The sequence below is a fragment of the Anomaloglossus baeobatrachus genome, unplaced genomic scaffold (assembly GCF_048569485.1).
Source record: "Anomaloglossus baeobatrachus isolate aAnoBae1 unplaced genomic scaffold, aAnoBae1.hap1 Scaffold_3487, whole genome shotgun sequence".
NCBI lineage: Eukaryota > Metazoa > Chordata > Amphibia > Anura > Aromobatidae > Anomaloglossus > Anomaloglossus baeobatrachus.
Genome location: NW_027442850.1, coordinates 1 through 26,668, shown reverse-complemented (window position 1 = coordinate 26,668; position 26,668 = coordinate 1). Strand labels below are relative to the sequence as shown.

The window sequence follows — 26,668 nt, the reverse complement described above, 5'->3', positions numbered from 1 at the left end:
GAGTAATGATGATCTCTTTAGTAGTCTGTTGGCGCCCTCTCCTGGAGGAATAGTTTGCTTGCTCTTGGACATTCTAAAAGAGAGGTCATGATAGACATTGAGCTTCTGAGCTCAATTGGGGACAGTCATGGGTGATGAATGTTTGCAACCTACTGCGAAGCCTCATACCGCAATATAAGGAACGTCAAATACTAAGAAAGGGCGGCCTATGAAAGAATTACTACTTTCAATAAGTACACTTAAACGGCTAATTGGGAATAGAAAAACTGTAAAAAGCCCTCTGAGAAAGCCCCCCTCTAACCTTTGATAGTAAGCTTTTCTGTAGTCTGCCTGTTGATGTATTTTCCGTTTGAACTGTGCACAACATGAAGAGACGGAACACTGGCGGCTTGTCACAATGCCCCCCGATGACATCACAATAGCGCTGCTGCCTAGAAAACAAGCTGCGCAGAAGAAGTTGTTCTTTGGGTGGGAGGGTGGGCTAGTGGAAGGAGGGGGCAATCTCTTTTTTTCCCGGGTGGTAGGGGGATGACAGGAGAAGGGAAGCGGGTGGTGAGAAAGGTACAGAGGGCAGGGTTTGGGGGCTGGGAAGGAAAGGGAAAAGATTAGGGTTTGGGGATGATGAAAGGGCTTTCTACGGGTAAGGATGGCAAAGGGTGGCAGTGACGGAAAGTCAGGCAACCTGTCCTGTCCGTCTTTTTGTATCGTGAATTGGAAAGACTGCAAGGGGGAGGGGAGTTGCTTGCGCCCTAAAGGAGGAGTTATTCAGATTCATTGCAGTGGGCGGCGGCTGCAAAACGCACCATTCTTCTTGTTTTGGCTCTGCAAAGCAGCCTTTTCAAGGGTTGGCTTGGGTGACAAAATGTCTTGTGTAGGCGTGGGTTTGTCTCCCTCTCGCTCTCTCTCCCTAAGATGTGTCCGGCATAGGCCAGGGTGCCACTCGAGGCCCAAACCAATTCTGGTTATCGCTTCTCGGCCTTTTGGCTAAGATCAAGTGTAGTATCTGTTCTTATCAGTTTAATATCTGATACGTCCCCTATCTGGGGACCATATATTAAATGGATTTTTAGAACAGGGAGATGGAAAAAGAGCTTGCTCTGTCCACTCCACGCATTGACCTGGTATTGCAGTACCTCCAGGAACGGTGCACCCCTTCTTAACCCAGTTTCCAAAAGCAGAACTCAATTCACCTGATTCATATTAGCCCGATTTAATGAATTGGAAGAAAGCATACGTCTTCATATGCACCTCAATTTGGCCCATTCACTTTTCACACTTCCTCCTTTTGTTTTTTATCTTTCACACTTTTGACTTTCTTTATTCATCCAAATAGCAAACTCATCACCACTCAACCTGACCAACTCGGCTATGTCCCCGTGCTGCAGTTCTCTGTCTTATCTAGATCATTTGCAATTGAATGGAATAGATCCCTTTTGGACAAAGTGGATTCACCTGCTGCTGCAGTGACCACAGGTGTGATAACATCTAGAATTGGCATCTGGTGCGATCTCTCCGCTTCCACTCCAAAGAAAGTTACCTGTTTATTCCTATCATGCATTGGTTTTTGGGGTTTTCTTTGAGTAATGATGATCTCTTTAGTAGTCTGTTGGCGCCCTCTCCTGGAGGAATAGTTTGCTTGCTCTTGGACATTCTAAAAGAGAGGTCATGATAGACATTGAGCTTCTGAGCTCAATTGGGGACAGTCATGGGTGATGAATGTTTGCAACCTACTGCGAAGCCTCATACCGCAATATAAGGAACGTCAAATACTAAGAAAGGGCGGCCTATGAAAGAATTACTACTTTCAATAAGTACACTTAAACGGCTAATTGGGAATAGAAAAACTGTAAAAAGCCCTCTGAGAAAGCCCCCCTCTAACCTTTGATAGTAAGCTTTTCTGTAGTCTGCCTGTTGATGTATTTTCCGTTTGAACTGTGCACAACATGAAGAGACGGAACACTGGCGGCTTGTCACAATGCCCCCCGATGACATCACAATAGCGCTGCTGCCTAGAAAACAAGCTGCGCAGAAGAAGTTGTTCTTTGGGTGGGAGGGTGGGCTAGTGGAAGGAGGGGGCAATCTCTTTTTTTCCCGGGTGGTAGGGGGATGACAGGAGAAGGGAAGCGGGTGGTGAGAAAGGTACAGAGGGCAGGGTTTGGGGGCTGGGAAGGAAAGGGAAAAGATTAGGGTTTGGGGATGATGAAAGGGCTTTCTACGGGTAAGGATGGCAAAGGGTGGCAGTGACGGAAAGTCAGGCAACCTGTCCTGTCCGTCTTTTTGTATCGTGAATTGGAAAGACTGCAAGGGGGAGGGGAGTTGCTTGCGCCCTAAAGGAGGAGTTATTCAGATTCATTGCAGTGGGCGGCGGCTGCAAAACGCACCATTCTTCTTGTTTTGGCTCTGCAAAGCAGCCTTTTCAAGGGTTGGCTTGGGTGACAAAATGTCTTGTGTAGGCGTGGGTTTGTCTCCCTCTCGCTCTCTCTCCCTAAGATGTGTCCGGCATAGGCCAGGGTGCCACTCGAGGCCCAAACCAATTCTGGTTATCGCTTCTCGGCCTTTTGGCTAAGATCAAGTGTAGTATCTGTTCTTATCAGTTTAATATCTGATACGTCCCCTATCTGGGGACCATATATTAAATGGATTTTTAGAACAGGGAGATGGAAAAAGAGCTTGCTCTGTCCACTCCACGCATTGACCTGGTATTGCAGTACCTCCAGGAACGGTGCACCCCTTCTTAACCCAGTTTCCAAAAGCAGAACTCAATTCACCTGATTCATATTAGCCCGATTTAATGAATTGGAAGAAAGCATACGTCTTCATATGCACCTCAATTTGGCCCATTCACTTTTCACACTTCCTCCTTTTGTTTTTTATCTTTCACACTTTTGACTTTCTTTATTCATCCAAATAGCAAACTCATCACCACTCAACCTGACCAACTCGGCTATGTCCCCGTGCTGCAGTTCTCTGTCTTATCTAGATCATTTGCAATTGAATGGAATAGATCCCTTTTGGACAAAGTGGATTCACCTGCTGCTGCAGTGACCACAGGTGTGATAACATCTAGAATTGGCATCTGGTGCGATCTCTCCGCTTCCACTCCAAAGAAAGTTACCTGTTTATTCCTATCATGCATTGGTTTTTGGGGTTTTCTTTGAGTAATGATGATCTCTTTAGTAGTCTGTTGGCGCCCTCTCCTGGAGGAATAGTTTGCTTGCTCTTGGACATTCTAAAAGAGAGGTCATGATAGACATTGAGCTTCTGAGCTCAATTGGGGACAGTCATGGGTGATGAATGTTTGCAACCTACTGCGAAGCCTCATACCGCAATATAAGGAACGTCAAATACTAAGAAAGGGCGGCCTATGAAAGAATTACTACTTTCAATAAGTACACTTAAACGGCTAATTGGGAATAGAAAAACTGTAAAAAGCCCTCTGAGAAAGCCCCCCTCTAACCTTTGATAGTAAGCTTTTCTGTAGTCTGCCTGTTGATGTATTTTCCGTTTGAACTGTGCACAACATGAAGAGACGGAACACTGGCGGCTTGTCACAATGCCCCCCGATGACATCACAATAGCGCTGCTGCCTAGAAAACAAGCTGCGCAGAAGAAGTTGTTCTTTGGGTGGGAGGGTGGGCTAGTGGAAGGAGGGGGCAATCTCTTTTTTTCCCGGGTGGTAGGGGGATGACAGGAGAAGGGAAGCGGGTGGTGAGAAAGGTACAGAGGGCAGGGTTTGGGGGCTGGGAAGGAAAGGGAAAAGATTAGGGTTTGGGGATGATGAAAGGGCTTTCTACGGGTAAGGATGGCAAAGGGTGGCAGTGACGGAAAGTCAGGCAACCTGTCCTGTCCGTCTTTTTGTATCGTGAATTGGAAAGACTGCAAGGGGGAGGGGAGTTGCTTGCGCCCTAAAGGAGGAGTTATTCAGATTCATTGCAGTGGGCGGCGGCTGCAAAACGCACCATTCTTCTTGTTTTGGCTCTGCAAAGCAGCCTTTTCAAGGGTTGGCTTGGGTGACAAAATGTCTTGTGTAGGCGTGGGTTTGTCTCCCTCTCGCTCTCTCTCCCTAAGATGTGTCCGGCATAGGCCAGGGTGCCACTCGAGGCCCAAACCAATTCTGGTTATCGCTTCTCGGCCTTTTGGCTAAGATCAAGTGTAGTATCTGTTCTTATCAGTTTAATATCTGATACGTCCCCTATCTGGGGACCATATATTAAATGGATTTTTAGAACAGGGAGATGGAAAAAGAGCTTGCTCTGTCCACTCCACGCATTGACCTGGTATTGCAGTACCTCCAGGAACGGTGCACCCCTTCTTAACCCAGTTTCCAAAAGCAGAACTCAATTCACCTGATTCATATTAGCCCGATTTAATGAATTGGAAGAAAGCATACGTCTTCATATGCACCTCAATTTGGCCCATTCACTTTTCACACTTCCTCCTTTTGTTTTTTATCTTTCACACTTTTGACTTTCTTTATTCATCCAAATAGCAAACTCATCACCACTCAACCTGACCAACTCGGCTATGTCCCCGTGCTGCAGTTCTCTGTCTTATCTAGATCATTTGCAATTGAATGGAATAGATCCCTTTTGGACAAAGTGGATTCACCTGCTGCTGCAGTGACCACAGGTGTGATAACATCTAGAATTGGCATCTGGTGCGATCTCTCCGCTTCCACTCCAAAGAAAGTTACCTGTTTATTCCTATCATGCATTGGTTTTTGGGGTTTTCTTTGAGTAATGATGATCTCTTTAGTAGTCTGTTGGCGCCCTCTCCTGGAGGAATAGTTTGCTTGCTCTTGGACATTCTAAAAGAGAGGTCATGATAGACATTGAGCTTCTGAGCTCAATTGGGGACAGTCATGGGTGATGAATGTTTGCAACCTACTGCGAAGCCTCATACCGCAATATAAGGAACGTCAAATACTAAGAAAGGGCGGCCTATGAAAGAATTACTACTTTCAATAAGTACACTTAAACGGCTAATTGGGAATAGAAAAACTGTAAAAAGCCCTCTGAGAAAGCCCCCCTCTAACCTTTGATAGTAAGCTTTTCTGTAGTCTGCCTGTTGATGTATTTTCCGTTTGAACTGTGCACAACATGAAGAGACGGAACACTGGCGGCTTGTCACAATGCCCCCCGATGACATCACAATAGCGCTGCTGCCTAGAAAACAAGCTGCGCAGAAGAAGTTGTTCTTTGGGTGGGAGGGTGGGCTAGTGGAAGGAGGGGGCAATCTCTTTTTTTCCCGGGTGGTAGGGGGATGACAGGAGAAGGGAAGCGGGTGGTGAGAAAGGTACAGAGGGCAGGGTTTGGGGGCTGGGAAGGAAAGGGAAAAGATTAGGGTTTGGGGATGATGAAAGGGCTTTCTACGGGTAAGGATGGCAAAGGGTGGCAGTGACGGAAAGTCAGGCAACCTGTCCTGTCCGTCTTTTTGTATCGTGAATTGGAAAGACTGCAAGGGGGAGGGGAGTTGCTTGCGCCCTAAAGGAGGAGTTATTCAGATTCATTGCAGTGGGCGGCGGCTGCAAAACGCACCATTCTTCTTGTTTTGGCTCTGCAAAGCAGCCTTTTCAAGGGTTGGCTTGGGTGACAAAATGTCTTGTGTAGGCGTGGGTTTGTCTCCCTCTCGCTCTCTCTCCCTAAGATGTGTCCGGCATAGGCCAGGGTGCCACTCGAGGCCCAAACCAATTCTGGTTATCGCTTCTCGGCCTTTTGGCTAAGATCAAGTGTAGTATCTGTTCTTATCAGTTTAATATCTGATACGTCCCCTATCTGGGGACCATATATTAAATGGATTTTTAGAACAGGGAGATGGAAAAAGAGCTTGCTCTGTCCACTCCACGCATTGACCTGGTATTGCAGTACCTCCAGGAACGGTGCACCCCTTCTTAACCCAGTTTCCAAAAGCAGAACTCAATTCACCTGATTCATATTAGCCCGATTTAATGAATTGGAAGAAAGCATACGTCTTCATATGCACACTCAATTTGGCCCATTCACTTTTCACACTTCCTCCTTTTGTTTTTTATCTTTCACACTTTTGACTTTCTTTATTCATCCAAATAGCAAACTCATCACCACTCAACCTGACCAACTCGGCTATGTCCCCGTGCTGCAGTTCTCTGTCTTATCTAGATCATTTGCAATTGAATGGAATAGATCCCTTTTGGACAAAGTGGATTCACCTGCTGCTGCAGTGACCACAGGTGTGATAACATCTAGAATTGGCATCTGGTGCGATCTCTCCGCTTCCACTCCAAAGAAAGTTACCTGTTTATTCCTATCATGCATTGGTTTTTGGGGTTTTCTTTGAGTAATGATGATCTCTTTAGTAGTCTGTTGGCGCCCTCTCCTGGAGGAATAGTTTGCTTGCTCTTGGACATTCTAAAAGAGAGGTCATGATAGACATTGAGCTTCTGAGCTCAATTGGGGACAGTCATGGGTGATGAATGTTTGCAACCTACTGCGAAGCCTCATACCGCAATATAAGGAACGTCAAATACTAAGAAAGGGCGGCCTATGAAAGAATTACTACTTTCAATAAGTACACTTAAACGGCTAATTGGGAATAGAAAAACTGTAAAAAGCCCTCTGAGAAAGCCCCCCTCTAACCTTTGATAGTAAGCTTTTCTGTAGTCTGCCTGTTGATGTATTTTCCGTTTGAACTGTGCACAACATGAAGAGACGGAACACTGGCGGCTTGTCACAATGCCCCCCGATGACATCACAATAGCGCTGCTGCCTAGAAAACAAGCTGCGCAGAAGAAGTTGTTCTTTGGGTGGGAGGGTGGGCTAGTGGAAGGAGGGGGCAATCTCTTTTTTTCCCGGGTGGTAGGGGGATGACAGGAGAAGGGAAGCGGGTGGTGAGAAAGGTACAGAGGGCAGGGTTTGGGGGCTGGGAAGGAAAGGGAAAAGATTAGGGTTTGGGGATGATGAAAGGGCTTTCTACGGGTAAGGATGGCAAAGGGTGGCAGTGACGGAAAGTCAGGCAACCTGTCCTGTCCGTCTTTTTGTATCGTGAATTGGAAAGACTGCAAGGGGGAGGGGAGTTGCTTGCGCCCTAAAGGAGGAGTTATTCAGATTCATTGCAGTGGGCGGCGGCTGCAAAACGCACCATTCTTCTTGTTTTGGCTCTGCAAAGCAGCCTTTTCAAGGGTTGGCTTGGGTGACAAAATGTCTTGTGTAGGCGTGGGTTTGTCTCCCTCTCGCTCTCTCTCCCTAAGATGTGTCCGGCATAGGCCAGGGTGCCACTCGAGGCCCAAACCAATTCTGGTTATCGCTTCTCGGCCTTTTGGCTAAGATCAAGTGTAGTATCTGTTCTTATCAGTTTAATATCTGATACGTCCCCTATCTGGGGACCATATATTAAATGGATTTTTAGAACAGGGAGATGGAAAAAGAGCTTGCTCTGTCCACTCCACGCATTGACCTGGTATTGCAGTACCTCCAGGAACGGTGCACCCCTTCTTAACCCAGTTTCCAAAAGCAGAACTCAATTCACCTGATTCATATTAGCCCGATTTAATGAATTGGAAGAAAGCATACGTCTTCATATGCACCTCAATTTGGCCCATTCACTTTTCACACTTCCTCCTTTTGTTTTTTATCTTTCACACTTTTGACTTTCTTTATTCATCCAAATAGCAAACTCATCACCACTCAACCTGACCAACTCGGCTATGTCCCCGTGCTGCAGTTCTCTGTCTTATCTAGATCATTTGCAATTGAATGGAATAGATCCCTTTTGGACAAAGTGGATTCACCTGCTGCTGCAGTGACCACAGGTGTGATAACATCTAGAATTGGCATCTGGTGCGATCTCTCCGCTTCCACTCCAAAGAAAGTTACCTGTTTATTCCTATCATGCATTGGTTTTTGGGGTTTTCTTTGAGTAATGATGATCTCTTTAGTAGTCTGTTGGCGCCCTCTCCTGGAGGAATAGTTTGCTTGCTCTTGGACATTCTAAAAGAGAGGTCATGATAGACATTGAGCTTCTGAGCTCAATTGGGGACAGTCATGGGTGATGAATGTTTGCAACCTACTGCGAAGCCTCATACCGCAATATAAGGAACGTCAAATACTAAGAAAGGGCGGCCTATGAAAGAATTACTACTTTCAATAAGTACACTTAAACGGCTAATTGGGAATAGAAAAACTGTAAAAAGCCCTCTGAGAAAGCCCCCCTCTAACCTTTGATAGTAAGCTTTTCTGTAGTCTGCCTGTTGATGTATTTTCCGTTTGAACTGTGCACAACATGAAGAGACGGAACACTGGCGGCTTGTCACAATGCCCCCCGATGACATCACAATAGCGCTGCTGCCTAGAAAACAAGCTGCGCAGAAGAAGTTGTTCTTTGGGTGGGAGGGTGGGCTAGTGGAAGGAGGGGGCAATCTCTTTTTTTCCCGGGTGGTAGGGGGATGACAGGAGAAGGGAAGCGGGTGGTGAGAAAGGTACAGAGGGCAGGGTTTGGGGGCTGGGAAGGAAAGGGAAAAGATTAGGGTTTGGGGATGATGAAAGGGCTTTCTACGGGTAAGGATGGCAAAGGGTGGCAGTGACGGAAAGTCAGGCAACCTGTCCTGTCCGTCTTTTTGTATCGTGAATTGGAAAGACTGCAAGGGGGAGGGGAGTTGCTTGCGCCCTAAAGGAGGAGTTATTCAGATTCATTGCAGTGGGCGGCGGCTGCAAAACGCACCATTCTTCTTGTTTTGGCTCTGCAAAGCAGCCTTTTCAAGGGTTGGCTTGGGTGACAAAATGTCTTGTGTAGGCGTGGGTTTGTCTCCCTCTCGCTCTCTCTCCCTAAGATGTGTCCGGCATAGGCCAGGGTGCCACTCGAGGCCCAAACCAATTCTGGTTATCGCTTCTCGGCCTTTTGGCTAAGATCAAGTGTAGTATCTGTTCTTATCAGTTTAATATCTGATACGTCCCCTATCTGGGGACCATATATTAAATGGATTTTTAGAACAGGGAGATGGAAAAAGAGCTTGCTCTGTCCACTCCACGCATTGACCTGGTATTGCAGTACCTCCAGGAACGGTGCACCCCTTCTTAACCCAGTTTCCAAAAGCAGAACTCAATTCACCTGATTCATATTAGCCCGATTTAATGAATTGGAAGAAAGCATACGTCTTCATATGCACCTCAATTTGGCCCATTCACTTTTCACACTTCCTCCTTTTGTTTTTTATCTTTCACACTTTTGACTTTCTTTATTCATCCAAATAGCAAACTCATCACCACTCAACCTGACCAACTCGGCTATGTCCCCGTGCTGCAGTTCTCTGTCTTATCTAGATCATTTGCAATTGAATGGAATAGATCCCTTTTGGACAAAGTGGATTCACCTGCTGCTGCAGTGACCACAGGTGTGATAACATCTAGAATTGGCATCTGGTGCGATCTCTCCGCTTCCACTCCAAAGAAAGTTACCTGTTTATTCCTATCATGCATTGGTTTTTGGGGTTTTCTTTGAGTAATGATGATCTCTTTAGTAGTCTGTTGGCGCCCTCTCCTGGAGGAATAGTTTGCTTGCTCTTGGACATTCTAAAAGAGAGGTCATGATAGACATTGAGCTTCTGAGCTCAATTGGGGACAGTCATGGGTGATGAATGTTTGCAACCTACTGCGAAGCCTCATACCGCAATATAAGGAACGTCAAATACTAAGAAAGGGCGGCCTATGAAAGAATTACTACTTTCAATAAGTACACTTAAACGGCTAATTGGGAATAGAAAAACTGTAAAAAGCCCTCTGAGAAAGCCCCCCTCTAACCTTTGATAGTAAGCTTTTCTGTAGTCTGCCTGTTGATGTATTTTCCGTTTGAACTGTGCACAACATGAAGAGACGGAACACTGGCGGCTTGTCACAATGCCCCCCGATGACATCACAATAGCGCTGCTGCCTAGAAAACAAGCTGCGCAGAAGAAGTTGTTCTTTGGGTGGGAGGGTGGGCTAGTGGAAGGAGGGGGCAATCTCTTTTTTTCCCGGGTGGTAGGGGGATGACAGGAGAAGGGAAGCGGGTGGTGAGAAAGGTACAGAGGGCAGGGTTTGGGGGCTGGGAAGGAAAGGGAAAAGATTAGGGTTTGGGGATGATGAAAGGGCTTTCTACGGGTAAGGATGGCAAAGGGTGGCAGTGACGGAAAGTCAGGCAACCTGTCCTGTCCGTCTTTTTGTATCGTGAATTGGAAAGACTGCAAGGGGGAGGGGAGTTGCTTGCGCCCTAAAGGAGGAGTTATTCAGATTCATTGCAGTGGGCGGCGGCTGCAAAACGCACCATTCTTCTTGTTTTGGCTCTGCAAAGCAGCCTTTTCAAGGGTTGGCTTGGGTGACAAAATGTCTTGTGTAGGCGTGGGTTTGTCTCCCTCTCGCTCTCTCTCCCTAAGATGTGTCCGGCATAGGCCAGGGTGCCACTCGAGGCCCAAACCAATTCTGGTTATCGCTTCTCGGCCTTTTGGCTAAGATCAAGTGTAGTATCTGTTCTTATCAGTTTAATATCTGATACGTCCCCTATCTGGGGACCATATATTAAATGGATTTTTAGAACAGGGAGATGGAAAAAGAGCTTGCTCTGTCCACTCCACGCATTGACCTGGTATTGCAGTACCTCCAGGAACGGTGCACCCCTTCTTAACCCAGTTTCCAAAAGCAGAACTCAATTCACCTGATTCATATTAGCCCGATTTAATGAATTGGAAGAAAGCATACGTCTTCATATGCACCTCAATTTGGCCCATTCACTTTTCACACTTCCTCCTTTTGTTTTTTATCTTTCACACTTTTGACTTTCTTTATTCATCCAAATAGCAAACTCATCACCACTCAACCTGACCAACTCGGCTATGTCCCCGTGCTGCAGTTCTCTGTCTTATCTAGATCATTTGCAATTGAATGGAATAGATCCCTTTTGGACAAAGTGGATTCACCTGCTGCTGCAGTGACCACAGGTGTGATAACATCTAGAATTGGCATCTGGTGCGATCTCTCCGCTTCCACTCCAAAGAAAGTTACCTGTTTATTCCTATCATGCATTGGTTTTTGGGGTTTTCTTTGAGTAATGATGATCTCTTTAGTAGTCTGTTGGCGCCCTCTCCTGGAGGAATAGTTTGCTTGCTCTTGGACATTCTAAAAGAGAGGTCATGATAGACATTGAGCTTCTGAGCTCAATTGGGGACAGTCATGGGTGATGAATGTTTGCAACCTACTGCGAAGCCTCATACCGCAATATAAGGAACGTCAAATACTAAGAAAGGGCGGCCTATGAAAGAATTACTACTTTCAATAAGTACACTTAAACGGCTAATTGGGAATAGAAAAACTGTAAAAAGCCCTCTGAGAAAGCCCCCCTCTAACCTTTGATAGTAAGCTTTTCTGTAGTCTGCCTGTTGATGTATTTTCCGTTTGAACTGTGCACAACATGAAGAGACGGAACACTGGCGGCTTGTCACAATGCCCCCCGATGACATCACAATAGCGCTGCTGCCTAGAAAACAAGCTGCGCAGAAGAAGTTGTTCTTTGGGTGGGAGGGTGGGCTAGTGGAAGGAGGGGGCAATCTCTTTTTTTCCCGGGTGGTAGGGGGATGACAGGAGAAGGGAAGCGGGTGGTGAGAAAGGTACAGAGGGCAGGGTTTGGGGGCTGGGAAGGAAAGGGAAAAGATTAGGGTTTGGGGATGATGAAAGGGCTTTCTACGGGTAAGGATGGCAAAGGGTGGCAGTGACGGAAAGTCAGGCAACCTGTCCTGTCCGTCTTTTTGTATCGTGAATTGGAAAGACTGCAAGGGGGAGGGGAGTTGCTTGCGCCCTAAAGGAGGAGTTATTCAGATTCATTGCAGTGGGCGGCGGCTGCAAAACGCACCATTCTTCTTGTTTTGGCTCTGCAAAGCAGCCTTTTCAAGGGTTGGCTTGGGTGACAAAATGTCTTGTGTAGGCGTGGGTTTGTCTCCCTCTCGCTCTCTCTCCCTAAGATGTGTCCGGCATAGGCCAGGGTGCCACTCGAGGCCCAAACCAATTCTGGTTATCGCTTCTCGGCCTTTTGGCTAAGATCAAGTGTAGTATCTGTTCTTATCAGTTTAATATCTGATACGTCCCCTATCTGGGGACCATATATTAAATGGATTTTTAGAACAGGGAGATGGAAAAAGAGCTTGCTCTGTCCACTCCACGCATTGACCTGGTATTGCAGTACCTCCAGGAACGGTGCACCCCTTCTTAACCCAGTTTCCAAAAGCAGAACTCAATTCACCTGATTCATATTAGCCCGATTTAATGAATTGGAAGAAAGCATACGTCTTCATATGCACCTCAATTTGGCCCATTCACTTTTCACACTTCCTCCTTTTGTTTTTTATCTTTCACACTTTTGACTTTCTTTATTCATCCAAATAGCAAACTCATCACCACTCAACCTGACCAACTCGGCTATGTCCCCGTGCTGCAGTTCTCTGTCTTATCTAGATCATTTGCAATTGAATGGAATAGATCCCTTTTGGACAAAGTGGATTCACCTGCTGCTGCAGTGACCACAGGTGTGATAACATCTAGAATTGGCATCTGGTGCGATCTCTCCGCTTCCACTCCAAAGAAAGTTACCTGTTTATTCCTATCATGCATTGGTTTTTGGGGTTTTCTTTGAGTAATGATGATCTCTTTAGTAGTCTGTTGGCGCCCTCTCCTGGAGGAATAGTTTGCTTGCTCTTGGACATTCTAAAAGAGAGGTCATGATAGACATTGAGCTTCTGAGCTCAATTGGGGACAGTCATGGGTGATGAATGTTTGCAACCTACTGCGAAGCCTCATACCGCAATATAAGGAACGTCAAATACTAAGAAAGGGCGGCCTATGAAAGAATTACTACTTTCAATAAGTACACTTAAACGGCTAATTGGGAATAGAAAAACTGTAAAAAGCCCTCTGAGAAAGCCCCCCTCTAACCTTTGATAGTAAGCTTTTCTGTAGTCTGCCTGTTGATGTATTTTCCGTTTGAACTGTGCACAACATGAAGAGACGGAACACTGGCGGCTTGTCACAATGCCCCCCGATGACATCACAATAGCGCTGCTGCCTAGAAAACAAGCTGCGCAGAAGAAGTTGTTCTTTGGGTGGGAGGGTGGGCTAGTGGAAGGAGGGGGCAATCTCTTTTTTTCCCGGGTGGTAGGGGGATGACAGGAGAAGGGAAGCGGGTGGTGAGAAAGGTACAGAGGGCAGGGTTTGGGGGCTGGGAAGGAAAGGGAAAAGATTAGGGTTTGGGGATGATGAAAGGGCTTTCTACGGGTAAGGATGGCAAAGGGTGGCAGTGACGGAAAGTCAGGCAACCTGTCCTGTCCGTCTTTTTGTATCGTGAATTGGAAAGACTGCAAGGGGGAGGGGAGTTGCTTGCGCCCTAAAGGAGGAGTTATTCAGATTCATTGCAGTGGGCGGCGGCTGCAAAACGCACCATTCTTCTTGTTTTGGCTCTGCAAAGCAGCCTTTTCAAGGGTTGGCTTGGGTGACAAAATGTCTTGTGTAGGCGTGGGTTTGTCTCCCTCTCGCTCTCTCTCCCTAAGATGTGTCCGGCATAGGCCAGGGTGCCACTCGAGGCCCAAACCAATTCTGGTTATCGCTTCTCGGCCTTTTGGCTAAGATCAAGTGTAGTATCTGTTCTTATCAGTTTAATATCTGATACGTCCCCTATCTGGGGACCATATATTAAATGGATTTTTAGAACAGGGAGATGGAAAAAGAGCTTGCTCTGTCCACTCCACGCATTGACCTGGTATTGCAGTACCTCCAGGAACGGTGCACCCCTTCTTAACCCAGTTTCCAAAAGCAGAACTCAATTCACCTGATTCATATTAGCCCGATTTAATGAATTGGAAGAAAGCATACGTCTTCATATGCACCTCAATTTGGCCCATTCACTTTTCACACTTCCTCCTTTTGTTTTTTATCTTTCACACTTTTGACTTTCTTTATTCATCCAAATAGCAAACTCATCACCACTCAACCTGACCAACTCGGCTATGTCCCCGTGCTGCAGTTCTCTGTCTTATCTAGATCATTTGCAATTGAATGGAATAGATCCCTTTTGGACAAAGTGGATTCACCTGCTGCTGCAGTGACCACAGGTGTGATAACATCTAGAATTGGCATCTGGTGCGATCTCTCCGCTTCCACTCCAAAGAAAGTTACCTGTTTATTCCTATCATGCATTGGTTTTTGGGGTTTTCTTTGAGTAATGATGATCTCTTTAGTAGTCTGTTGGCGCCCTCTCCTGGAGGAATAGTTTGCTTGCTCTTGGACATTCTAAAAGAGAGGTCATGATAGACATTGAGCTTCTGAGCTCAATTGGGGACAGTCATGGGTGATGAATGTTTGCAACCTACTGCGAAGCCTCATACCGCAATATAAGGAACGTCAAATACTAAGAAAGGGCGGCCTATGAAAGAATTACTACTTTCAATAAGTACACTTAAACGGCTAATTGGGAATAGAAAAACTGTAAAAAGCCCTCTGAGAAAGCCCCCCTCTAACCTTTGATAGTAAGCTTTTCTGTAGTCTGCCTGTTGATGTATTTTCCGTTTGAACTGTGCACAACATGAAGAGACGGAACACTGGCGGCTTGTCACAATGCCCCCCGATGACATCACAATAGCGCTGCTGCCTAGAAAACAAGCTGCGCAGAAGAAGTTGTTCTTTGGGTGGGAGGGTGGGCTAGTGGAAGGAGGGGGCAATCTCTTTTTTTCCCGGGTGGTAGGGGGATGACAGGAGAAGGGAAGCGGGTGGTGAGAAAGGTACAGAGGGCAGGGTTTGGGGGCTGGGAAGGAAAGGGAAAAGATTAGGGTTTGGGGATGATGAAAGGGCTTTCTACGGGTAAGGATGGCAAAGGGTGGCAGTGACGGAAAGTCAGGCAACCTGTCCTGTCCGTCTTTTTGTATCGTGAATTGGAAAGACTGCAAGGGGGAGGGGAGTTGCTTGCGCCCTAAAGGAGGAGTTATTCAGATTCATTGCAGTGGGCGGCGGCTGCAAAACGCACCATTCTTCTTGTTTTGGCTCTGCAAAGCAGCCTTTTCAAGGGTTGGCTTGGGTGACAAAATGTCTTGTGTAGGCGTGGGTTTGTCTCCCTCTCGCTCTCTCTCCCTAAGATGTGTCCGGCATAGGCCAGGGTGCCACTCGAGGCCCAAACCAATTCTGGTTATCGCTTCTCGGCCTTTTGGCTAAGATCAAGTGTAGTATCGTTCGAAAAGGTGGTTTAAGGCTCCGGCCACCTTAGTACAATGATGCAATGCACACTGGAAGGTTGCACTTGTTAGTACTTTGGGAGGATAGTATATCCATCTAGAGGAAACCATGGCCCTACCAGGATTGAGGCTATTAGACTGAGTAAGTGTGGGGGTTATGGTGCAATGTGCCCCAGGAATGGACACCCTGGAGGGAGTCTGAACTTGCTAGGTTGGGACCCTGGTAAGCCTCAGACTCTGTCGCACGCCGCGCCTTGCCTATTCATACTTTCCAAGCATATTGCCCTATCCTGGCCTTCTGGCTAAGAAGGGAAATTTTTATAATCCCGGTCGGAGGTCCGGTCAGCTTTGGGCTGAGAAACCAACACCCGGTTGGAGGTCCGGGTCAGCTTTGGCTGAGAAACCAACACCCGGTTGGAGGTCCGGTTAGCCTTGGGCTGAGAAACCAACACCCGGTTGGAGGTCCGGTCAGCCTTGGGCTGAGAAACCAACACCCGGTTGGAGGTCCGGTCAGCCTTGGGCTGAGAAACTAACACCGGTTGACGGTCCGGGCAGTCTCGGCTGCGAAACCAACGACTAGTAGCTCCCTACTCCACTTGGGTAAGATGCCTCGGTGGACGCTGGGAGCAACAACAAGGCTCAACCAGGCTTCGGCTTGGGGGAGCACCGAAGATCCCTGACCCTTGCTGTGGCCTTCTGGCTCGGAGGGACGGGGTTGATTTTTGGGGATCCTCTTCTCACGGAGGGGTCCACACGAATCCTAGCCTTTGCACTGTTTTTGGTGTGACTTCGGTCATGCATTTTTGCGGTGCTTTGGAAAGCTTCATTAAATCAAAAATCTGTTCTTATCAGTTTAATATCTGATACGTCCCCTATCTGGGGACCATATATTAAATGGATTTTTAGAACAGGGAGATGGAAAAAGAGCTTGCTCTGTCCACTCCACGCATTGACCTGGTATTGCAGTACCTCCAGGAACGGTGCACCCCTTCTTAACCCAGTTTCCAAAAGCAGAACTCAATTCACCTGATTCATATTAGCCCGATTTAATGAATTGGAAGAAAGCATACGTCTTCATATGCACCTCAATTTGGCCCATTCACTTTTCACACTTCCTCCTTTTGTTTTTTATCTTTCACACTTTTGACTTTCTTTATTCATCCAAATAGCAAACTCATCACCACTCAACCTGACCAACTCGGCTATGTCCCCGTGCTGCAGTTCTCTGTCTTATCTAGATCATTTGCAATTGAATGGAATAGATCCCTTTTGGACAAAGTGGATTCACCTGCTGCTGCAGTGACCACAGGTGTGATAACATCTAGAATTGGCATCTGGTGCGATCTCTCCGCTTCCACTCCAAAGAAAGTTACCTGTTTATTCCTATCATGCATTGGTTTTTGGGGTTTTCTTTGAGTAATGATGATCTCTTTAGTAGTCTGTTGGCGCCCTCTCCTGGAGGAATAGTTTGCTTGCTCTTGGACATTCTAAAAGAGAGGTCATGATAGACATTGAGCTTCTGAGCTCAATTGGGGACAGTCATGGGTGATGAATGTTTGCAACCTACTGCGAAGCCTCATACCGCAATATAAGGAACGTCAAATACTAAGAAAGGGCGGCCTATGAAAGAATTACTACTTTCAATAAGTACACTTAAACGGCTAATTGGGAATAGAAAAACTGTAAAAAGCCCTCTGAGAAAGCCCCCCTCTAACCTTTGATAGTAAGCTTTTCTGTAGTCTGCCTGTTGATGTATTTTCCGTTTGAACTGTGCACAACATGAAGAGACGGAACACTGGCGGCTTGTCACAATGCCCCCCGATGACATCACAATAGCGCTGCTGCCTAGAAAACAAGCTGCGCAGAAGAAGTTGTTCTTTGGGTGGGAGGGTGGGCTAGTGGAAGGAGGGGGCAATCTCTTTTTTTCCCGGGTGGTAGGGGGATGACAGGAGAAGGGAAGCGGGTGGTGAGAAAGGTACAGAGGGCAGGGTTTGGGGGCTGGGAAGGAAAGGGAAAAGATTAGGGTTTGGGGATGATGAAAGGGCTTTCTACGGGTAAGGATGGCAAAGGGTGGCAGTGACGGAAAGTCAGGCAACCTGTCCTGTCCGTCTTTTTGTATCGTGAATTGGAAAGACTGCAAGGGGGAGGGGAGTTGCTTGCGCCCTAAAGGAGGAGTTATTCAGATTCATTGCAGTGGGCGGCGGCTGCAAAACGCACCATTCTTCTTGTTTTGGCTCTGCAAAGCAGCCTTTTCAAGGGTTGGCTTGGGTGACAAAATGTCTTGTGTAGGCGTGGGTTTGTCTCCCTCTCGCTCTCTCTCCCTAAGATGTGTCCGGCATAGGCCAGGGTGCCACTCGAGGCCCAAACCAATTCTGGTTATCGCTTCTCGGCCTTTTGGCTAAGATCAAGTGTAGTATCTGTTCTTATCAGTTTAATATCTGATACGTCCCCTATCTGGGGACCATATATTAAATGGATTTTTAGAACAGGGAGATGGAAAAAGAGCTTGCTCTGTCCACTCCACGCATTGACCTGGTATTGCAGTACCTCCAGGAACGGTGCACCCCTTCTTAACCCAGTTTCCAAAAGCAGAACTCAATTCACCTGATTCATATTAGCCCGATTTAATGAATTGGAAGAAAGCATACGTCTTCATATGCACCTCAATTTGGCCCATTCACTTTTCACACTTCCTCCTTTTGTTTTTTATCTTTCACACTTTTGACTTTCTTTATTCATCCAAATAGCAAACTCATCACCACTCAACCTGACCAACTCGGCTATGTCCCCGTGCTGCAGTTCTCTGTCTTATCTAGATCATTTGCAATTGAATGGAATAGATCCCTTTTGGACAAAGTGGATTCACCTGCTGCTGCAGTGACCACAGGTGTGATAACATCTAGAATTGGCATCTGGTGCGATCTCTCCGCTTCCACTCCAAAGAAAGTTACCTGTTTATTCCTATCATGCATTGGTTTTTGGGGTTTTCTTTGAGTAATGATGATCTCTTTAGTAGTCTGTTGGCGCCCTCTCCTGGAGGAATAGTTTGCTTGCTCTTGGACATTCTAAAAGAGAGGTCATGATAGACATTGAGCTTCTGAGCTCAATTGGGGACAGTCATGGGTGATGAATGTTTGCAACCTACTGCGAAGCCTCATACCGCAATATAAGGAACGTCAAATACTAAGAAAGGGCGGCCTATGAAAGAATTACTACTTTCAATAAGTACACTTAAACGGCTAATTGGGAATAGAAAAACTGTAAAAAGCCCTCTGAGAAAGCCCCCCTCTAACCTTTGATAGTAAGCTTTTCTGTAGTCTGCCTGTTGATGTATTTTCCGTTTGAACTGTGCACAACATGAAGAGACGGAACACTGGCGGCTTGTCACAATGCCCCCCGATGACATCACAATAGCGCTGCTGCCTAGAAAACAAGCTGCGCAGAAGAAGTTGTTCTTTGGGTGGGAGGGTGGGCTAGTGGAAGGAGGGGGCAATCTCTTTTTTTCCCGGGTGGTAGGGGGATGACAGGAGAAGGGAAGCGGGTGGTGAGAAAGGTACAGAGGGCAGGGTTTGGTGGCTGGGAAGGAAAGGGAAAAGATTAGGGTTTGGGGATGATGAAAGGGCTTTCTACGGGTAAGGATGGCAAAGGGTGGCAGTGACGGAAAGTCAGGCAACCTGTCCTGTCCGTCTTTTTGTATCGTGAATTGGAAAGACTGCAAGGGGGAGGGGAGTTGCTTGCGCCCTAAAGGAGGAGTTATTCAGATTCATTGCAGTGGGCGGCGGCTGCAAAACGCACCATTCTTCTTGTTTTGGCTCTGCAAAGCAGCCTTTTCAAGGGTTGGCTTGGGTGACAAAATGTCTTGTGTAGGCGTGGGTTTGTCTCCCTCTCGCTCTCTCTCCCTAAGATGTGTCCGGCATAGGCCAGGGTGCCACTCGAGGCCCAAACCAATTCTGGTTATCGCTTCTCGGCCTTTTGGCTAAGATCAAGTGTAGTATCTGTTCTTATCAGTTTAATATCTGATACGTCCCCTATCTGGGGACCATATATTAAATGGATTTTTAGAACAGGGAGATGGAAAAAGAGCTTGCTCTGTCCACTCCACGCATTGACCTGGTATTGCAGTACCTCCAGGAACGGTGCACCCCTTCTTAACCCAGTTTCCAAAAGCAGAACTCAATTCACCTGATTCATATTAGCCCGATTTAATGAATTGGAAGAAAGCATACGTCTTCATATGCACCTCAATTTGGCCCATTCACTTTTCACACTTCCTCCTTTTGTTTTTTATCTTTCACACTTTTGACTTTCTTTATTCATCCAAATAGCAAACTCATCACCACTCAACCTGACCAACTCGGCTATGTCCCCGTGCTGCAGTTCTCTGTCTTATCTAGATCATTTGCAATTGAATGGAATAGATCCCTTTTGGACAAAGTGGATTCACCTGCTGCTGCAGTGACCACAGGTGTGATAACATCTAGAATTGGCATCTGGTGCGATCTCTCCGCTTCCACTCCAAAGAAAGTTACCTGTTTATTCCTATCATGCATTGGTTTTTGGGGTTTTCTTTGAGTAATGATGATCTCTTTAGTAGTCTGTTGGCGCCCTCTCCTGGAGGAATAGTTTGCTTGCTCTTGGACATTCTAAAAGAGAGGTCATGATAGACATTGAGCTTCTGAGCTCAATTGGGGACAGTCATGGGTGATGAATGTTTGCAACCTACTGCGAAGCCTCATACCGCAATATAAGGAACGTCAAATACTAAGAAAGGGCGGCCTATGAAAGAATTACTACTTTCAATAAGTACACTTAAACGGCTAATTGGGAATAGAAAAACTGTAAAAAGCCCTCTGAGAAAGCCCCCCTCTAACCTTTGATAGTAAGCTTTTCTGTAGTCTGCCTGTTGATGTATTTTCCGTTTGAACTGTGCACAACATGAAGAGACGGAACACTGGCGGCTTGTCACAATGCCCCCCGATGACATCACAATAGCGCTGCTGCCTAGAAAACAAGCTGCGCAGAAGAAGTTGTTCTTTGGGTGGGAGGGTGGGCTAGTGGAAGGAGGGGGCAATCTCTTTTTTTCCCGGGTGGTAGGGGGATGACAGGAGAAGGGAAGCGGGTGGTGAGAAAGGTACAGAGGGCAGGGTTTGGGGGCTGGGAAGGAAAGGGAAAAGATTAGGGTTTGGGGATGATGAAAGGGCTTTCTACGGGTAAGGATGGCAAAGGGTGGCAGTGACGGAAAGTCAGGCAACCTGTCCTGTCCGTCTTTTTGTATCGTGAATTGGAAAGACTGCAAGGGGGAGGGGAGTTGCTTGCGCCCTAAAGGAGGAGTTATTCAGATTCATTGCAGTGGGCGGCGGCTGCAAAACGCACCATTCTTCTTGTTTTGGCTCTGCAAAGCAGCCTTTTCAAGGGTTGGCTTGGGTGACAAAATGTCTTGTGTAGGCGTGGGTTTGTCTCCCTCTCGCTCTCTCTCCCTAAGATGTGTCCGGCATAGGCCAGGGTGCCACTCGAGGCCCAAACCAATTCTGGTTATCGCTTCTCGGCCTTTTGGCTAAGATCAAGTGTAGTATCTGTTCTTATCAGTTTAATATCTGATACGTCCCCTATCTGGGGACCATATATTAAATGGATTTTTAGAACAGGGAGATGGAAAAAGAGCTTGCTCTGTCCACTCCACGCATTGACCTGGTATTGCAGTACCTCCAGGAACGGTGCACCCCTTCTTAACCCAGTTTCCAAAAGCAGAACTCAATTCACCTGATTCATATTAGCCCGATTTAATGAATTGGAAGAAAGCATACGTCTTCATATGCACCTCAATTTGGCCCATTCACTTTTCACACTTCCTCCTTTTGTTTTTTATCTTTCACACTTTTGACTTTCTTTATTCATCCAAATAGCAAACTCATCACCACTCAACCTGACCAACTCGGCTATGTCCCCGTGCTGCAGTTCTCTGTCTTATCTAGATCATTTGCAATTGAATGGAATAGATCCCTTTTGGACAAAGTGGATTCACCTGCTGCTGCAGTGACCACAGGTGTGATAACATCTAGAATTGGCATCTGGTGCGATCTCTCCGCTTCCACTCCAAAGAAAGTTACCTGTTTATTCCTATCATGCATTGGTTTTTGGGGTTTTCTTTGAGTAATGATGATCTCTTTAGTAGTCTGTTGGCGCCCTCTCCTGGAGGAATAGTTTGCTTGCTCTTGGACATTCTAAAAGAGAGGTCATGATAGACATTGAGCTTCTGAGCTCAATTGGGGACAGTCATGGGTGATGAATGTTTGCAACCTACTGCGAAGCCTCATACCGCAATATAAGGAACGTCAAATACTAAGAAAGGGCGGCCTATGAAAGAATTACTACTTTCAATAAGTACACTTAAACGGCTAATTGGGAATAGAAAAACTGTAAAAAGCCCTCTGAGAAAGCCCCCCTCTAACCTTTGATAGTAAGCTTTTCTGTAGTCTGCCTGTTGATGTATTTTCCGTTTGAACTGTGCACAACATGAAGAGACGGAACACTGGCGGCTTGTCACAATGCCCCCCGATGACATCACAATAGCGCTGCTGCCTAGAAAACAAGCTGCGCAGAAGAAGTTGTTCTTTGGGTGGGAGGGTGGGCTAGTGGAAGGAGGGGGCAATCTCTTTTTTTCCCGGGTGGTAGGGGGATGACAGGAGAAGGGAAGCGGGTGGTGAGAAAGGTACAGAGGGCAGGGTTTGGGGGCTGGGAAGGAAAGGGAAAAGATTAGGGTTTGGGGATGATGAAAGGGCTTTCTACGGGTAAGGATGGCAAAGGGTGGCAGTGACGGAAAGTCAGGCAACCTGTCCTGTCCGTCTTTTTGTATCGTGAATTGGAAAGACTGCAAGGGGGAGGGGAGTTGCTTGCGCCCTAAAGGAGGAGTTATTCAGATTCATTGCAGTGGGCGGCGGCTGCAAAACGCACCATTCTTCTTGTTTTGGCTCTGCAAAGCAGCCTTTTCAAGGGTTGGCTTGGGTGACAAAATGTCTTGTGTAGGCGTGGGTTTGTCTCCCTCTCGCTCTCTCTCCCTAAGATGTGTCCGGCATAGGCCAGGGTGCCACTCGAGGCCCAAACCAATTCTGGTTATCGCTTCTCGGCCTTTTGGCTAAGATCAAGTGTAGTATCTGTTCTTATCAGTTTAATATCTGATACGTCCCCTATCTGGGGACCATATATTAAATGGATTTTTAGAACAGGGAGATGGAAAAAGAGCTTGCTCTGTCCACTCCACGCATTGACCTGGTATTGCAGTACCTCCAGGAACGGTGCACCCCTTCTTAACCCAGTTTCCAAAAGCAGAACTCAATTCACCTGATTCATATTAGCCCGATTTAATGAATTGGAAGAAAGCATACGTCTTCATATGCACCTCAATTTGGCCCATTCACTTTTCACACTTCCTCCTTTTGTTTTTTATCTTTCACACTTTTGACTTTCTTTATTCATCCAAATAGCAAACTCATCACCACTCAACCTGACCAACTCGGCTATGTCCCCGTGCTGCAGTTCTCTGTCTTATCTAGATCATTTGCAATTGAATGGAATAGATCCCTTTTGGACAAAGTGGATTCACCTGCTGCTGCAGTGACCACAGGTGTGATAACATCTAGAATTGGCATCTGGTGCGATCTCTCCGCTTCCACTCCAAAGAAAGTTACCTGTTTATTCCTATCATGCATTGGTTTTTGGGGTTTTCTTTGAGTAATGATGATCTCTTTAGTAGTCTGTTGGCGCCCTCTCCTGGAGGAATAGTTTGCTTGCTCTTGGACATTCTAAAAGAGAGGTCATGATAGACATTGAGCTTCTGAGCTCAATTGGGGACAGTCATGGGTGATGAATGTTTGCAACCTACTGCGAAGCCTCATACCGCAATATAAGGAACGTCAAATACTAAGAAAGGGCGGCCTATGAAAGAATTACTACTTTCAATAAGTACACTTAAACGGCTAATTGGGAATAGAAAAACTGTAAAAAGCCCTCTGAGAAAGCCCCCCTCTAACCTTTGATAGTAAGCTTTTCTGTAGTCTGCCTGTTGATGTATTTTCCGTTTGAACTGTGCACAACATGAAGAGACGGAACACTGGCGGCTTGTCACAATGCCCCCCGATGACATCACAATAGCGCTGCTGCCTAGAAAACAAGCTGCGCAGAAGAAGTTGTTCTTTGGGTGGGAGGGTGGGCTAGTGGAAGGAGGGGGCAATCTCTTTTTTTCCCGGGTGGTAGGGGGATGACAGGAGAAGGGAAGCGGGTGGTGAGAAAGGTACAGAGGGCAGGGTTTGGGGGCTGGGAAGGAAAGGGAAAAGATTAGGGTTTGGGGATGATGAAAGGGCTTTCTACGGGTAAGGATGGCAAAGGGTGGCAGTGACGGAAAGTCAGGCAACCTGTCCTGTCCGTCTTTTTGTATCGTGAATTGGAAAGACTGCAAGGGGGAGGGGAGTTGCTTGCGCCCTAAAGGAGGAGTTATTCAGATTCATTGCAGTGGGCGGCGGCTGCAAAACGCACCATTCTTCTTGTTTTGGCTCTGCAAAGCAGCCTTTTCAAGGGTTGGCTTGGGTGACAAAATGTCTTGTGTAGGCGTGGGTTTGTCTCCCTCTCGCTCTCTCTCCCTAAGATGTGTCCGGCATAGGCCAGGGTGCCACTCGAGGCCCAAACCAATTCTGGTTATCGCTTCTCGGCCTTTTGGCTAAGATCAAGTGTAGTATCTGTTCTTATCAGTTTAATATCTGATACGTCCCCTATCTGGGGACCATATATTAAATGGATTTTTAGAACAGGGAGATGGAAAAAGAGCTTGCTCTGTCCACTCCACGCATTGACCTGGTATTGCAGTACCTCCAGGAACGGTGCACCCCTTCTTAACCCAGTTTCCAAAAGCAGAACTCAATTCACCTGATTCATATTAGCCCGATTTAATGAATTGGAAGAAAGCATACGTCTTCATATGCACCTCAATTTGGCCCATTCACTTTTCACACTTCCTCCTTTTGTTTTTTATCTTTCACACTTTTGACTTTCTTTATTCATCCAAATAGCAAACTCATCACCACTCAACCTGACCAACTCGGCTATGTCCCCGTGCTGCAGTTCTCTGTCTTATCTAGATCATTTGCAATTGAATGGAATAGATCCCTTTTGGACAAAGTGGATTCACCTGCTGCTGCAGTGACCACAGGTGTGATAACATCTAGAATTGGCATCTGGTGCGATCTCTCCGCTTCCACTCCAAAGAAAGTTACCTGTTTATTCCTATCATGCATTGGTTTTTGGGGTTTTCTTTGAGTAATGATGATCTCTTTAGTAGTCTGTTGGCGCCCTCTCCTGGAGGAATAGTTTGCTTGCTCTTGGACATTCTAAAAGAGAGGTCATGATAGACATTGAGCTTCTGAGCTCAATTGGGGACAGTCATGGGTGATGAATGTTTGCAACCTACTGCGAAGCCTCATACCGCAATATAAGGAACGTCAAATACTAAGAAAGGGCGGCCTATGAAAGAATTACTACTTTCAATAAGTACACTTAAACGGCTAATTGGGAATAGAAAAACTGTAAAAAGCCCTCTGAGAAAGCCCCCCTCTAACCTTTGATAGTAAGCTTTTCTGTAGTCTGCCTGTTGATGTATTTTCCGTTTGAACTGTGCACAACATGAAGAGACGGAACACTGGCGGCTTGTCACAATGCCCCCCGATGACATCACAATAGCGCTGCTGCCTAGAAAACAAGCTGCGCAGAAGAAGTTGTTCTTTGGGTGGGAGGGTGGGCTAGTGGAAGGAGGGGGCAATCTCTTTTTTTCCCGGGTGGTAGGGGGATGACAGGAGAAGGGAAGCGGGTGGTGAGAAAGGTACAGAGGGCAGGGTTTGGGGGCTGGGAAGGAAAGGGAAAAGATTAGGGTTTGGGGATGATGAAAGGGCTTTCTACGGGTAAGGATGGCAAAGGGTGGCAGTGACGGAAAGTCAGGCAACCTGTCCTGTCCGTCTTTTTGTATCGTGAATTGGAAAGACTGCAAGGGGGAGGGGAGTTGCTTGCGCCCTAAAGGAGGAGTTATTCAGATTCATTGCAGTGGGCGGCGGCTGCAAAACGCACCATTCTTCTTGTTTTGGCTCTGCAAAGCAGCCTTTTCAAGGGTTGGCTTGGGTGACAAAATGTCTTGTGTAGGCGTGGGTTTGTCTCCCTCTCGCTCTCTCTCCCTAAGATGTGTCCGGCATAGGCCAGGGTGCCACTCGAGGCCCAAACCAATTCTGGTTATCGCTTCTCGGCCTTTTGGCTAAGATCAAGTGTAGTATCTGTTCTTATCAGTTTAATATCTGATACGTCCCCTATCTGGGGACCATATATTAAATGGATTTTTAGAACAGGGAGATGGAAAAAGAGCTTGCTCTGTCCACTCCACGCATTGACCTGGTATTGCAGTACCTCCAGGAACGGTGCACCCCTTCTTAACCCAGTTTCCAAAAGCAGAACTCAATTCACCTGATTCATATTAGCCCGATTTAATGAATTGGAAGAAAGCATACGTCTTCATATGCACCTCAATTTGGCCCATTCACTTTTCACACTTCCTCCTTTTGTTTTTTATCTTTCACACTTTTGACTTTCTTTATTCATCCAAATAGCAAACTCATCACCACTCAACCTGACCAACTCGGCTATGTCCCCGTGCTGCAGTTCTCTGTCTTATCTAGATCATTTGCAATTGAATGGAATAGATCCCTTTTGGACAAAGTGGATTCACCTGCTGCTGCAGTGACCACAGGTGTGATAACATCTAGAATTGGCATCTGGTGCGATCTCTCCGCTTCCACTCCAAAGAAAGTTACCTGTTTATTCCTATCATGCATTGGTTTTTGGGGTTTTCTTTGAGTAATGATGATCTCTTTAGTAGTCTGTTGGCGCCCTCTCCTGGAGGAATAGTTTGCTTGCTCTTGGACATTCTAAAAGAGAGGTCATGATAGACATTGAGCTTCTGAGCTCAATTGGGGACAGTCATGGGTGATGAATGTTTGCAACCTACTGCGAAGCCTCATACCGCAATATAAGGAACGTCAAATACTAAGAAAGGGCGGCCTATGAAAGAATTACTACTTTCAATAAGTACACTTAAACGGCTAATTGGGAATAGAAAAACTGTAAAAAGCCCTCTGAGAAAGCCCCCCTCTAACCTTTGATAGTAAGCTTTTCTGTAGTCTGCCTGTTGATGTATTTTCCGTTTGAACTGTGCACAACATGAAGAGACGGAACACTGGCGGCTTGTCACAATGCCCCCCGATGACATCACAATAGCGCTGCTGCCTAGAAAACAAGCTGCGCAGAAGAAGTTGTTCTTTGGGTGGGAGGGTGGGCTAGTGGAAGGAGGGGGCAATCTCTTTTTTTCCCGGGTGGTAGGGGGATGACAGGAGAAGGGAAGCGGGTGGTGAGAAAGGTACAGAGGGCAGG

General features: G+C 46.6%; 16 non-coding genes and 1 pseudogene across 16 annotated transcripts; all 17 read left to right on the top strand.

The window, feature by feature from the left end:
- Positions 1 to 964: 964 nt before the first annotated feature.
- Positions 965 to 1,155, top strand: LOC142272305 (U2 spliceosomal RNA). Its single transcript, XR_012737194.1, has one exon. It is a non-coding gene; the product is annotated as a U2 spliceosomal RNA (small nuclear RNA).
- A 1,387-nt stretch (positions 1,156 to 2,542) lies between these two features.
- LOC142272304 (U2 spliceosomal RNA) lies at positions 2,543 to 2,733 on the top strand. Its single transcript, XR_012737193.1, has one exon. It is a non-coding gene; the product is annotated as a U2 spliceosomal RNA (small nuclear RNA).
- A 1,387-nt stretch (positions 2,734 to 4,120) lies between these two features.
- LOC142272303 (U2 spliceosomal RNA) lies at positions 4,121 to 4,311 on the top strand. The gene has a single exon (XR_012737192.1). It is a non-coding gene; the product is annotated as a U2 spliceosomal RNA (small nuclear RNA).
- Positions 4,312 to 5,698: 1,387 nt separating this feature from the next.
- On the top strand, positions 5,699 to 5,889 carry LOC142272302 (U2 spliceosomal RNA). Its single transcript, XR_012737191.1, has one exon. It is a non-coding gene; the product is annotated as a U2 spliceosomal RNA (small nuclear RNA).
- Positions 5,890 to 7,277: 1,388 nt separating this feature from the next.
- LOC142272301 (U2 spliceosomal RNA) lies at positions 7,278 to 7,468 on the top strand. The gene has a single exon (XR_012737190.1). It is a non-coding gene; the product is annotated as a U2 spliceosomal RNA (small nuclear RNA).
- A 1,387-nt stretch (positions 7,469 to 8,855) lies between these two features.
- LOC142272300 (U2 spliceosomal RNA) lies at positions 8,856 to 9,046 on the top strand. The gene has a single exon (XR_012737189.1). It is a non-coding gene; the product is annotated as a U2 spliceosomal RNA (small nuclear RNA).
- Positions 9,047 to 10,433: 1,387 nt separating this feature from the next.
- On the top strand, positions 10,434 to 10,624 carry LOC142272299 (U2 spliceosomal RNA). Its single transcript, XR_012737188.1, has one exon. It is a non-coding gene; the product is annotated as a U2 spliceosomal RNA (small nuclear RNA).
- Positions 10,625 to 12,011: 1,387 nt separating this feature from the next.
- Positions 12,012 to 12,202, top strand: LOC142272298 (U2 spliceosomal RNA). The gene has a single exon (XR_012737187.1). It is a non-coding gene; the product is annotated as a U2 spliceosomal RNA (small nuclear RNA).
- Positions 12,203 to 13,589: 1,387 nt separating this feature from the next.
- LOC142272297 (U2 spliceosomal RNA) lies at positions 13,590 to 13,780 on the top strand. The gene has a single exon (XR_012737186.1). It is a non-coding gene; the product is annotated as a U2 spliceosomal RNA (small nuclear RNA).
- Positions 13,781 to 15,167: 1,387 nt separating this feature from the next.
- LOC142272344 (U2 spliceosomal RNA) lies at positions 15,168 to 15,309 on the top strand (annotated as a pseudogene).
- Positions 15,310 to 16,006: 697 nt separating this feature from the next.
- Positions 16,007 to 16,202, top strand: LOC142272338 (U2 spliceosomal RNA). Its single transcript, XR_012737222.1, has one exon. It is a non-coding gene; the product is annotated as a U2 spliceosomal RNA (small nuclear RNA).
- A 1,387-nt stretch (positions 16,203 to 17,589) lies between these two features.
- LOC142272295 (U2 spliceosomal RNA) lies at positions 17,590 to 17,780 on the top strand. Its single transcript, XR_012737185.1, has one exon. It is a non-coding gene; the product is annotated as a U2 spliceosomal RNA (small nuclear RNA).
- Positions 17,781 to 19,167: 1,387 nt separating this feature from the next.
- On the top strand, positions 19,168 to 19,358 carry LOC142272343 (U2 spliceosomal RNA). The gene has a single exon (XR_012737225.1). It is a non-coding gene; the product is annotated as a U2 spliceosomal RNA (small nuclear RNA).
- A 1,387-nt stretch (positions 19,359 to 20,745) lies between these two features.
- Positions 20,746 to 20,936, top strand: LOC142272331 (U2 spliceosomal RNA). The gene has a single exon (XR_012737217.1). It is a non-coding gene; the product is annotated as a U2 spliceosomal RNA (small nuclear RNA).
- Positions 20,937 to 22,323: 1,387 nt separating this feature from the next.
- LOC142272319 (U2 spliceosomal RNA) lies at positions 22,324 to 22,514 on the top strand. Its single transcript, XR_012737206.1, has one exon. It is a non-coding gene; the product is annotated as a U2 spliceosomal RNA (small nuclear RNA).
- A 1,387-nt stretch (positions 22,515 to 23,901) lies between these two features.
- LOC142272306 (U2 spliceosomal RNA) lies at positions 23,902 to 24,092 on the top strand. Its single transcript, XR_012737195.1, has one exon. It is a non-coding gene; the product is annotated as a U2 spliceosomal RNA (small nuclear RNA).
- Positions 24,093 to 25,479: 1,387 nt separating this feature from the next.
- Positions 25,480 to 25,670, top strand: LOC142272294 (U2 spliceosomal RNA). Its single transcript, XR_012737184.1, has one exon. It is a non-coding gene; the product is annotated as a U2 spliceosomal RNA (small nuclear RNA).
- The last annotated feature ends 998 nt before the right edge of the window (positions 25,671 to 26,668 follow it).